This window comes from Canis aureus, unplaced genomic scaffold (assembly GCF_053574225.1).
Source record: "Canis aureus isolate CA01 unplaced genomic scaffold, VMU_Caureus_v.1.0 ptg000379l_RagTag, whole genome shotgun sequence".
NCBI classification, from domain to species: domain Eukaryota; kingdom Metazoa; phylum Chordata; class Mammalia; order Carnivora; family Canidae; genus Canis; species Canis aureus.
Genome location: NW_027554590.1, coordinates 31,268 through 44,236, shown reverse-complemented (window position 1 = coordinate 44,236; position 12,969 = coordinate 31,268). Strand labels below are relative to the sequence as shown.

The window sequence follows — 12,969 nt, the reverse complement described above, 5'->3', positions numbered from 1 at the left end:
TTATTAGTGTATGGTCATGAAAATGAAGTAGCTCCTCTATAATAGGGGAGGTTGCGTCCTGTAATCCGAGTTGAAATGGGTACGCCATAGAGGTATATAGGGGTTTCACCTATAATTTAACCTTGACAAAGTTATGTAATATTTTACTAATACCTCCTGATTGAGAAAGACATAGTGGTTATGACATTGGCTTGAAACCAATTTTAGGGGGTTCGATTCCTTCCTTTCTTATTTTTGGATTACATATGTAGGTTCTTCGAACGTGTGATATGGAGGGGGACATCCATGTAGTCATTCAATATTAGTTGTAGTAAGTTCTACTATAGCAACTTCTCGTTTGGATGCAAAGGCCTCTCAGATTATAAAAATTATAAGCATCACCGCTGTAAGCGAGATAAACGATCCTATAGAGGAGACGGTATTTCAGGTGGTATATGCATCTGGATAGTCAGAGTACCGACGAGGTATTCCGGATAAACCTAGGAAATGCTGAGGGAAGAAAGTTATATTTACTCCCACAAATATAATTGTAAAGTGAATCTTTGCTCAAGTATCGTTAAGAGTATAACCTGAGAATAAGGGGAATCAGTGGGCAAATCCTCCCATAATGGCAAAAACTGCTCCCATTGAGAGCACATAGTGAAAATGAGCTACAACATAATACGTATCATGAAGAACGATGTCTAAGGACGAATTAGCTAGGACAATGCCTGTTAGCCCGCCTACTGTGAATAAGAAAATAAACCCTAAAGCTCATAGCATAGCTGGAGATCATTTAATATTGCCTCCGTGAAGTGTTGCCAGTCAACTAAATACTTTTACTCCTGTTGGAATAGCGATAATTATAGTGGCGGATGTGAAGTATGCTCGTGTGTCTACGTCTATTCCTACAGTAAACATATGGTGAGCTCATACGATAAAGCCTAAAAACCCAATAGATATTATTGCCCATACTATTCCTATATAGCCGAAAGGCTCTTTTTTCCCTGAGTAGTAAGTGACAATGTGAGAAATTATTCCGAACCCTGGCAGGATAAGAATGTAAACTTCAGGATGTCCGAAGAATCAGAATAAGTGTTGATATAGGATAGGGTCTCCTCCTCCAGCGGGATCGAAAAATGTCGTATTAAGATTACGGTCTTTAAAAGTATTGTAATTCCAGCAGCCAGTACAGGCAGGGATAGTAGGAGTAGAACTGCTGTAATTAGTACTGATCATACAAATAGGGGGGTTTGATACTGGGATATTGCAGGGGGTTTTATGTTGATAATAGTAGTAATGAAATTAATTGCCCCTAAAATAGAAGAGACTCCGGCTAAATGTAAGGAGAAAATTGTAAGATCAACGGATGCTCCTGCATGGGCCAGATTGCCAGCCAGTGGGGGTAAACGGTCCACCCCGTTCCTGCACCTGCTTCTACCATAGAAGATGCTAATAGTAGAAGAAAAGATGGAGGAAGAAGTCAGAAGCTCATGTTATTTATTCGGGGGAATGCCATGTCCGGAGCACCAATTATTAATGGCACTAGTCAGTTTCCAAAGCCCCCAATTATAATGGGCATGACTATGAAGAAGATTATTACGAAAGCATGGGCGGTTACGACGACGTTATAAATTTGATCGTCGCCTAGTAAAGTACCGGGCTGACCTAGTTCGGCTCGGATGAGGAGGCTCAAGGCAGTGCCTACTATGCCGGCTCATGCTCCAAATAGTAAGTATAAAGTACCAATATCTTTGTGATTAGTAGAGAACAGTCATCGGTTAATGAACATAGGTAAAATGGCTGATAAAAGCATTAGACTGTAAATCTAAAAATAGAGGTTTAAGTCCTCTTTTTGCCAAGCTCTGTGGTGAATTTTCATATTGAATTGCAAATTCAAAGAAGCAGCCTAGACGCCGCCGGGGCTTCTCCCGCCTTTTTTTCTACGCGGCGGAGAAGGTAGATTGAAGCCAGTTACTAGGGTATTTAGCTGTTAACTAAAATTTCGTGAGGTAGAAGCTCACCAATCTAGGGAGGGCTTAGCTTAATTAAAGTGTTTGATTTGCATTCAATTGATGTAAGATAGATTCTTGCAGCCCTTAGAGGTGATTTGGTCAGGGGTTAAGTGTATAGCACTTGCTTAGAGCTTTGAAGGCTCTTGGTCTGGTCTAACCTAAACTCCTAGTCCAAGACTGATAATATAGGTGTTAGCGGGAGTAGTATAGTTGAGATAATGATTAAGGGGGGTAGTAGGGTTGCCTTTTTTGTGTACTCGAATTGTCATTTTATTTTTATGTTATTTGTGGACGGGAATATGGTAAGTGCGGTGCTATATGTGAGTCGCAGGTAGAAATATAAGTTAAGTAGAGCGGTGATGGCTATTAGTGTTGGAATAATAATTATGTTATTTTTTGTTAATTCTTGAATAATTATTCATTTAGGGATGAAGCCAGATAATGGGGGTAGTCCTCCTAGGGATAATATTAAGATTAAGATTATGGAGGTGATTAGGGGAAATTTATTTCATATGTGGGATAAGGATAAGGTTGTGGTGGATGAGTTTAATATGAATAGTATGAAGGTAGATAGTGTTATTAGAATATATAAAGTTAAGTTTAGGATTATTATTGTAGGGTTGTAAATAATGATAGCGGCTATTCAGCCTATGTGGGCAATGGAGGAGTATGCTATGATTTTTCGTAGTTGAGTTTGATTTAGTCCGCCTCAGCCTCCTACTAGAACGGATGCGAGGGCTATTAGTATAAGAAGGTTGGTGTTAATTGATGGGGAGATTTGATATAGGATGGATATAGGTGCGATTTTTTGTCATGTTAGTAGGATTATTCCTGATATAAGTGTTACTCCTTGTGCTACTTCGGGAACTCAGAAGTGGAATGGAGATAGGCCTAGTTTTATTGTTAGGGCGGTGGTTATTATGATGGATGCGATGGGGTTTGAGATTTTTGAGATTACTCATTGGCCGGAGTAAAGAAGGTTAATGGTGACTCCTATTATTAGTAATATTGAGGCAGTAGCTTGTGTAAGAAAATATTTTGTAGAGGCTTCTATGGCTCGTGGATTATACTTTTTTATGAGGATAGGGATGATGGCTAGCATGTTTATTTCGAATCCAATTCAGATCAGTAATCAGTGCGAGCTTAGTATGACGATTATGGTCCCTGCCATGATAGTTGCTATAATAATAGTGAGAATAGGGGGTTTTATTAGTACTGGGAAGGGTATAAACCAACATTTTCGGGGTATGGGCCCGATAGCTTAATTTAGCTGACCTTACTGTAGAATATAGTGTAAGTTTGGTAGCACGAAGATCTTTGAATTCTTAAGATTAGGTTCGAAGCCTATTATTCTAGAAATAAGAGGATTTAAACCTCTATTATTTACTCTATCAAAGTAACTCTTTTATCAGACATATTTCTTATGTTTGGGGTGGGATACTCGCGGTAATAATGGGTAAGGCAACATGTCATATGCATAGGGCTAAAGTTAGGGGTAGAAAATTTTTTCACAATAAGTGTATTAATTGATCATAGCGGAATCGAGGGTATGATGCTCGAATTCATAGGAAGCAGATAGTTAGTAAGAGGGTTTTTATAGTGAAGTTAATAGAGTAGAGTTCTGGTATAAATGGGTTGTGGAATGCACCGAAGAATAGAATTGTTGTGAGGATATTTATTATAATGATATTTGCGTACTCTGCTAGAAAGAATAGGGCAAAAGGACCCGCTGCATACTCTACGTTAAATCCAGAAACTAGTTCGGATTCTCCTTCAGTTAAGTCGAAGGGGGCTCGGTTAGTTTCTGCTAGAGTAGAAATGAATCATATCATGGCTAGGGGCCAGGCCGGAAAGATTAGTCATATATGTTCTTGGGTGATAATTAGTGTGGATAGTGTAAATGACCCGTTTATTAGGAGGACTGATAGGAGAATGATTGCTAGTGTTACTTCATATGAGATTGTTTGAGCTACTGCTCGGAGGGCTCCGATTAGAGCGTATTTGGAGTTTGAGGCTCATCCTGACCAAAGGATGGAGTATACGGCGAGACTTGATATTGCTAGTATGAATAGGACTCCTAAGTTTATATTAATGAGTGGGTAGGGCATTGGGAGAGGGATTCATATAGTTAGGGCTAGTGATAGAGCTAGAATGGGGGCTAGAATGAATATTGATATGGAGGATGTAAGTGGTCGTAGAGGTTCTTTTGTGAAGAGTTTTACTGCATCTGCGATTGGTTGAAGGAGGCCGTAGGGGCCTACGATATTAGGCCCTTTTCGAAGTTGTATGTAGCCTAAGACTTTTCGTTCAACGAGGGTGAGGAAGGCTACGGCAAGAAGGATTGGGATGATAAGAGAGATAATGTTGATAAAGAACATTTTGTTAGGGAGAGGAATTGAACCTCTGATAATAAAGGTTTAAGTTTTACGCAGTTACCGGGCTCTGCCACCCTAACAAAGCCCCTTTTCTCGGGCTTATGAGGAGATAAACTGGTTAGATTGAGTTGACTTCATCTATTAGTTTTAAGGCGCCTTTGTGAGGTAGGCCTTACATCCCTTGTCCTTTCGTACTGGGGGAGGTTATATAATAGATAGAAACCGACCTGGATTACTCCGGTCTGAACTCAGATCACGTAGGACTTTAATCGTTGAACAAACGAACCCTTAATAGCTGCTGCACCATTAGGATGTCCTGATCCAACATCGAGGTCGTAAACCCTATTGTCGATATGGACTCTTGAATAGGATTGCGCTGTTATCCCTAGGGTAACTTGTTCCGTTGATCAAAAATTATTGGATCAATAAGTGATGTTATATTTTGACTTGTGGGTCTAAATTTTAATCACTCGGGAGTTTTTTTATATTCCGAGGTCACCCCAACCTAAATTGCTAACCCACAATAATGGTGTAATGTTATGCCTTGTAGGTATTTAGTATCCATAAGTTTGGGTTAGTTAATTAAAGCTCCATAGGGTCTTCTCGTCTTATTGTGGCATTCCCGCCTCTTCACGGGAAGGTCAATTTCACTGATTGGGAATAAGAGACAGTTAAACCCTCGTGTGGCCATTCATACAAGTCCTTATTTAGAGAACAAATGATTATGCTACCTTTGCACGGTCAGGATACCGCGGCCGTTAAACAAGTGTCACTGGGCAGGCAGTGCCTCCAATACTAGAAATGCTGGAGGTGATGTTTTTGGTAAACAGGCGGGGTTTGTGTTTGCCGAGTTCCTTTTACTCCTTTTAATCTTTCCTTAAATGCATGCCTGTGTTGGGTTAACAATAGGGTAGATAAGTATTTCATTTTTGGGTTGATATTATCAGATTGTTAACTATCAGTGGTCTATCCGTTTCTGATATAAGCTTATGCGGGGAGAAAATAGTTCTTGTTACTCATACTAGCATTGTTGCTTCTATATTTAAATAGAATGGCCCAGGAGGTATAATTAGGAGTTGATGTAATATGATTGGGATTAAGTTATATTGTTTGTTGAGCTGGAACGCTTTCTCAATTGGTGGCTGCTTTTAAGCCAACTATGGTGATGTTAGTATATACTCTCTAATAAAGGTTGTATCCTGATTCTAAGAAGCTGTACCTTCTTAGACTATATTTTAAATTTACATTAAAATTTTGTTTTTTTTTAGGTAAATTTAAAGTTGAACTAAAATTCTGTTTGTGGGCAACCAGCTATCACCAGGCTCGTTAGGCTTTTCACCTCTACCCACAAATCTTCTCACTATTTTGCTACATAGATGAGTTGATCCTTTTAGATTGTTTATGGGTAGCTCGTCTGGTTTCGGGGAGCTTAGCTTAAGTTCTCTTTGTTAAGTCGTTTCTGGCTAGTTCATTATGCAAAAGGTAAAAGGGGTAATCTTTGCTGTTTAATACTGTTAAGATGTCTTTCATCATTCCCTTACGGTACTATCTCTATCGCTCCAATTAAAATTTCTATCTCCTATACTTTTATTATTTAACTAAATGTTTTACTTTATATGTCTGTGATACTTAAGTTTGGGGTTAGTTGGGCTAGCTTTTGTTCAAAGTGGTCATAAGTAATGAAATCTTCTGGGTGTAGGCCAGACGCTTTAGTTAAGCTACACTTTGATTAATCCAAGCACACCTTCCGGTATGCTTACCTTGTTACGACTTGTCTCCTCTTGTGTCTTAGTTAAGTTAATATGGTTATGGTTGTGTCTTATTACTTGAGGAGGGTGACGGGCGGTGTGTGCGTGCTTCATGGCCCTATTCAATTAAGCTCTCTATTCTTAATTTACTACTAAATCCTCCTTCAGTTTTTAATTTCATAAAAACGTTCGTGGAATGTTCTTGGGTAGAAAATGTAGCCCATTTCTTCCCACCCCATAAGTTACACCTTGACCTAACTTTTTTATGTAAAATGATTGTGCTTACTATTCTACCTTTTGAGGGTTTGCTGAAGATGGCGGTATATAGACTGAATTAGCAAAGGGTGGTGAGGTTTATCGGGGTTTATCGATTATAGAACAGGCTCCTCTAGAGGGATATAAAGCACCGCCAAGTCCTTTGAGTTTTAAGCTATTGCTAGTAGTCCTCTGGCGAATTATTTTGTTGTAAAATTATCTATGTTTAGGGCTAAGCATAGTGGGGTATCTAATCCCAGTTTGGGTCTTAGCTATCGTGTAGTCAGATTATTATAAAGTCACTTTCGTGGTCTATTTTATGGTAACTGTAGCTTTTTACGGCTTAGTTAAGTTTTAACTTTAGTGCAAAGGTATCTTAAACACGCTTTACGCCGTGGGCCTATTAGTTTGGGTTAATCGTATGACCGCGGTGGCTGGCACGAAATTTACCAACCCTTTTTAGTATGGCTTAGTCAAACTTTCGTTTATGGCTTAATTTTTATCACTGCTGTATCCCGTGGGGGTGTGGCTTAGCAAGGTGTTATGAGCTACTTAAGAGTGTGCTTGATACCTGCTCCTTTAGATCACTGCTGATTTTAAGGGCATTCTCACTGGGGCGTGGAGACTTGCATGTGTAAGTCTACTAAGAACTAATAGGAAGGCTAGGACCAAACCTTTGTGTTTATGGAGTCGTGCGACTCATCTTGGCATTTTCAGTGCCTTGCTTTATTAATTAAGCTACATTAACTTATACTGAAATTGTAGTGTGTATAATAAATAAAATACATAGTAAATATGAGAGGAAAAAAAAAGGGGATGCTATCTATAGATAGACCACGAGATCGAATGCGTGTAAGACTGTTGTGTTAAGTTAACTAGAGTAGCAATACATTTGTATACAATTTAAATAAAGCTTGTGAGTATTGTATGCACTTAGTCCTGTTTTTGGGGTTTGGCAGGACATAAATAAGTGTATAATAGATGACATGAGTTTATGGGGGGTAAGGGGGGTTTGTATAAGTTAACTTAATGTCTTGCGCGTGTACGTACGTGTACACACGTGTACGTACGTGTACACACGTGTACGTACGTGTACACACGTGTACGTACGTGTACACACGTGTACGTACGTGTACACACGTGTACGTACGTGTACGTACGTGTACGTACGTGTACGTACGTGTACACACGTGTACGTACGTGTACACACGTGTACGTACGTGTACACACGTGTACGTACGTGTACACACGTGTACGTACGTGTACACACGTGTACGTACGTGTACACACGTGTGTCCTAGAATTATATGTCCTGAAACCATTGACTGAATAGCACCTTGATTTTATGCGTGAGTTGATAAATGATAATGAATAAGTCCAGCTACAAGTTATTTGACTGCATTAGGGCCGCGACGGGCATATTCCCTGAGAGCAGAAGATAAGTTAGAGTTAGTGCCGTTGCGGTCATAGATGAGTGATAGCAGATTCCCCCCCTAAAAATAAAAGATACCAAATGCATGACACCACAGTTATGTGTGATCATGGGCTGATTAGTCACTAGTCCATCGAGATGTCCCATTTGCGAGAATTAGTAGGATTGGAATAAATAGAGTCATGGCCCTGAGGTAAGAACCAGATGCCAGGTATAGTTTCATGATAGTAACCCCCACATTAGCATGGGCCCGGAGCGAGAAGAGTGACATTACAGGCAAGGATTGATGGTTTCTCGAGGCATGGTGATTAAGCCCTTATTGGACTAAGTGATATGCATCTAGTTACTGTTGAGGATCAATGGGTTGTGGAATTGGACTAGACATGTCCTATGTAAAGATATAATATCATGTACATGCTTATATGCATGGGGCAAGCCATTAATGCACGACGTACATAGGGGAGGGAAAGAAGGATTTTTTGGAGATACTGACATAGCACAGTAGAGGTGGTCCAATATATGAATGTAGGGGGTGTCAGGGAATAGTTTAAGAAGAATTTCAGCTTTGGGTGCTGATGGTGGAGCAAGAGCTTCTTCCTTGAGTCTTAGGGAGGGCGACTACTCTCCATTTTTGGTTTACAAGACCAAGGTAATGATTATACTACAAAGACTCTTCATTTTAGAAGATTATTTTCGATAACGCTAATTGTTGGCATTAGAATCAATAGGATGGTGAAATATAGAATTGAGGCGACCTGTCCGATAATGATGAAAGGGTGTTCAACTGGCTGTCCTCCAATCCAAGTTAAAGTGAGAAGATCGGCGACTAAAAGTCAGAATAGGCATTGGCTGAGGGGTCGGAATATTATACTGCGTTGCTTAGATGTGTGGAGGAATGGAATGAATGCTAAAATTAGGATGGAGAATACTAGGGCGAGTACACCTCCTAATTTATTAGGGATAGATCGTAGGATGGCATAGGCGAATAGGAAGTATCATTCAGGTTTGATATGTGGAGGGGTGTTTAGGGGGTTTGCAGGGGTGTAGTTGTCTGGATCTCCTAATAGGTCTGGTGAAAATAAAACTAGTGATATTAAGACTAGGAGCAGGAGTAGGATTCCTAGGATATCTTTAATTGTGTAGTAGGGGTGAAACGGAATTTTGTCTGAGTCTGATGTGATTCCTGAGGGGTTGTTGGATCCGGTTTCGTGTAGAAATAGGAGGTGTACTATTGCTAGAGCTGCGATGATGAATGGAAAGATAAAATGAAATGCAAAGAATCGTGTTAAGGTTGCTTTGTCTACTGAGAAGCCACCTCAGATTCACTCTACTAAGTTGGTTCCGATATAGGGGATGGCGGAGAGAAGGTTAGTGATTACAGTTGCCCCTCAAAATGATATTTGTCCTCACGGCAGTACATAGCCTATGAATGCTGTGGCTATGGTTGCGAATAGTAGTACAATTCCAATGTTTCATGTTTCTATGAATACATAGGATCCATAGTATAGGCCTCGTCCCACATGTATGAATAGGCAGATGAAGAATATGGAAGCGCCATTTGCATGTATATAGCGGATAATTCAGCCGTAGTTAACGTCTCGACAGATGTGGGTGACCGATGAAAAAGCTGTGGCCGTGTCCGATGTGTAGTGTATAGCTAGAAATAAACCTGTTAGAATCTGTAGAATCAAGCATACTCCTAATAAGGACCCGAAATTCCATCAAGCAGAGATGTTAGATGGCGCTGGGAGGTCAATGAATGAATTGTTGACAATTTTGGCTAGTGGGTGGGTTTTTCGAATGTTGGTCATTAATGTTCTTATAGTTGAAATACAACGATGATTTTTCATGTCATTAGTCATGGTTAAATTCCATGTAGGAATAATGATAACATACATTGTATTTATTTTAAGTATCGTTTTTGTGATGAGTTTTGTGGGTTTTGCCACTAAACCATCTCCTATTTATGGTGGGCTTGTGCTAATTATTAGCGGTGGGATTGGTTGTGCGATTGTTCTGAATTTTGGGGGTTCTTTTTTAGGGCTGATAGTGTTTTTAATTTATTTGGGGGGTATATTAGTAGTATTTGGTTATACAACTGCTATGGCTACTGAGCAATACCCTGAGGTGTGAGTTTCAAATAAGGCTGTTCTAGCGGCTTTTATTACTGGTCTATTGTCTGAGTTGTTGACTGCTTGCTATATTTTGAAGGATGATGAGGTGGAGGTAGTATTAAAGTTTAATGGAATAGGGGATTGGGTAATTTATGATACGGGGGACTCTGGGTTTTTTAGTGAAGAGGCTATGGGTATTGCGGCTTTATATAGTTATGGAACCTGGTTGGTGATTGTTACAGGTTGGTCGCTGTTAACTGGTGTGTTGGTTATCATGGAAGTTACCCGTGGTAATTAAGGATTAGTAGGCTGAGAATTATAGTTAGTATGAACGATAGGAAATAGAGCTTGATGAGACCCTTTTGATTTGAAATAAGGGTAGAAGATTTTATTTGGAAATACGAGATTGATTTGGGTAGGATGTTTTCTAGTCAGATGGAGTCCAGAAGTATAGATGCTGATTTCTGGCTGATGGTTAAACTTGTTTTAGGTGTGAGGCGGTGCATAATGGTTGGATAATAGCCAAGGAGGGTGGAAAATTTAAAGTAATTAGATGGATAGTTAAATTTGAGTCCTTGTATGGTAAGGTTTAGTTCTAGTGCCAGGATGAAACCCAAGATAGTTACTGCAAGGGCTATCATTTTTAGATAATGAGGCATAGTTATCTGTGGGATGGTGGTGGGTGTGATGCTGTGGGAGATAATGTATCCTGCAAATACACTTCCGATAAGGAGTCGTTTAATAGAGTTAATTAGGAGAGGATTATTCTCGTTGATAAGGATTATAGGGGAGAAGCGGGGCTGGCCTAGTAGAGCGAAGAATATAATTCGGGTGCTGTAGGCAGCGGTTAGGGATGTGGCAACGAGTGTAATTAAGAGGGCTCAGGCGTTGGTATTCGACGTGTTAGCGGACTCGATGATCAGGTCTTTGGAGTAGAATCCTGTAAGGAAAGGTATGCCTGTTAATGCGAGGCTTCCGACAATCAGGGAAGTTGTGGTGAAGGGAAGGACTTTAAATAGGCCACCTATCTTTCGAATGTCTTGTTCATCGTTTAGGCTGTGGATAATTGACCCTGAACATATGAATAACATAGCTTTAAAAAATGCGTGAGTGCAGATGTGTAAGAAGGCTAGGTAAGGCTGGTTAATGCCAATTGTTACTATTATTAGGCCTAGTTGGCTTGAGGTAGAGAACGCTACAATTTTTTTGATATCGTTCTGTGTAAGAGCGCAGATTGCAGTAAATAGTGTAGTAATAGCCCCTAAGCATAAAGTGAGGGTTTGAATAGTTTGATTATGCTCTATTAGTGGATGAAAGCGGATAAGAAGAAATACTCCTGCTACAACTATTGTGCTTGAGTGAAGTAGGGCTGATACAGGAGTGGGGCCTTCTATGGCTGAGGGGAGTCAGGGATGTAAGCCGAATTGAGCAGATTTACCGGTAGCTGCTAATAGTAAGCCAAGTAGCGGCAAATTAAAATTATCGTTTGTTGTAATAAAGATTTGTTGAAGGTCTCATGTGTTTAAGTTCAATAGAAACCATGCTATGGTTATAATGAAGCCTACATCTCCAATACGGTTATAGAGGATAGCTTGTAGGGCAGCTGTATTTGCATCGGTTCGGCCGTATCATCATCCAATAAGTAAAAATGATATAATGCCAACTCCTTCTCAGCCAATGAATAGTTGGAATATGTTGTTTGCGGTGACTAAGACTATTATAGTAATAAGAAATAAGAGAAGATACTTGAAAAATCGGTTAATATAAGGATCGGAGTGTATATATCATATAGAAAACTCTATAATAGACCACGTGACAAAAAGGGCTACGGGCACAAAGATTATTGAGAAGTAGTCTAATTTAAAACTCATGGATAGTTTTATGGTCTGGATTGTTATTCAATGTCAGTTTGAAACAATTGTTTCCTGTCCTGAGTAGATGAATATTATTGTGGGAATTATGCTAATTATGAATGCGTAAGAAGTAGCGGTTTTTACATAGTATGGGTATAGCTTATTTTTGTAGAGTTTAGTAGAGGTTATAATGATGGGCAAAGTAAGAATGACTAGAGCTGTGATTATGCATGAAGTAAATATATTTATTACTTTTATTTGGAGTTGCACCAATTTTTTGGTTCCTAAGACCAATGGATTACTTCTATCCTATAAAAGTTGAAAAAGCCATGTTCTTATACATGGGAGCATGAGTTAGCAGTTCTTGCAGTACTTTTTCGGTAAGCAAAAAGGTTTGAGCTTTTATTATTAGATTCACAATCTAATGTTTTTGTTAAACTATGCTTACAGTAGATGGGACCGAGAATAATTTTAGGGTTAAGGGATAGGAGGAGTAGAGGCAGTAGATGCAAGGTTATTAGGGCATTTTCTCGTGTGAATGACGGTTTGATATTTTTGATATGGTGGGAATATTTACCACGCTGTGTGGTGATTAGTATATAAAGTGAGTATAGGGCAGTGATGGTGATGTTAATTCCTATTAGAATAATAGTAATGTTGGATCATGAGAATGAGGATATCACTACAAATAGTTCTCCGATAAGATTAATTGTTGGAGGAAGAGCCAGATTTGTGAGGCTTGCTAATAACCATCAGGCTGCTATCAGGGGAAGGAGGGTTTGAAGTCCTCGTGCGAGAATCATAGTACGGCTATGGATTCGTTCGTAATTGGAGTTGGCTAAGCAGAATAGCATCGAGGATGTTAAACCATGGGCAATTATTAGGGCTGTTGCACCTATATAACTTCATGGTGTTTGAATAAGAACCGCTACAATAACGAGTGCCATATGACTAACTGAGGAGTATGCAATTAGGGATTTTAGATCTGTTTGACGGAGACAGATAGAGCTTGTTATGATTATGCCTCATAGAGATAATATTATGAAAGGATACGCTATGAAGTTGGTCAGGGGGTTTAGTAGGGTTGTAATTCGTATCATGCCATAGCCTCCTAATTTCAGGAGTACGGCGGCAAGTACCATGGAGCCGGCAATAGGGGCCTCTACGTGTGCTTTTGGTAGTCACAAGTGGAGGCCGT

The 12,969-nt window shown here is 39.6% G+C and overlaps 1 pseudogene; it reads right to left on the bottom strand.

Annotated features, from left to right (window-relative positions):
* Positions 1 to 6,096: 6,096 nt before the first annotated feature.
* Positions 6,097 to 7,051, bottom strand: LOC144310069 (18S ribosomal RNA; annotated as a pseudogene).
* Positions 7,052 to 12,969: the final 5,918 nt, after the last annotated feature.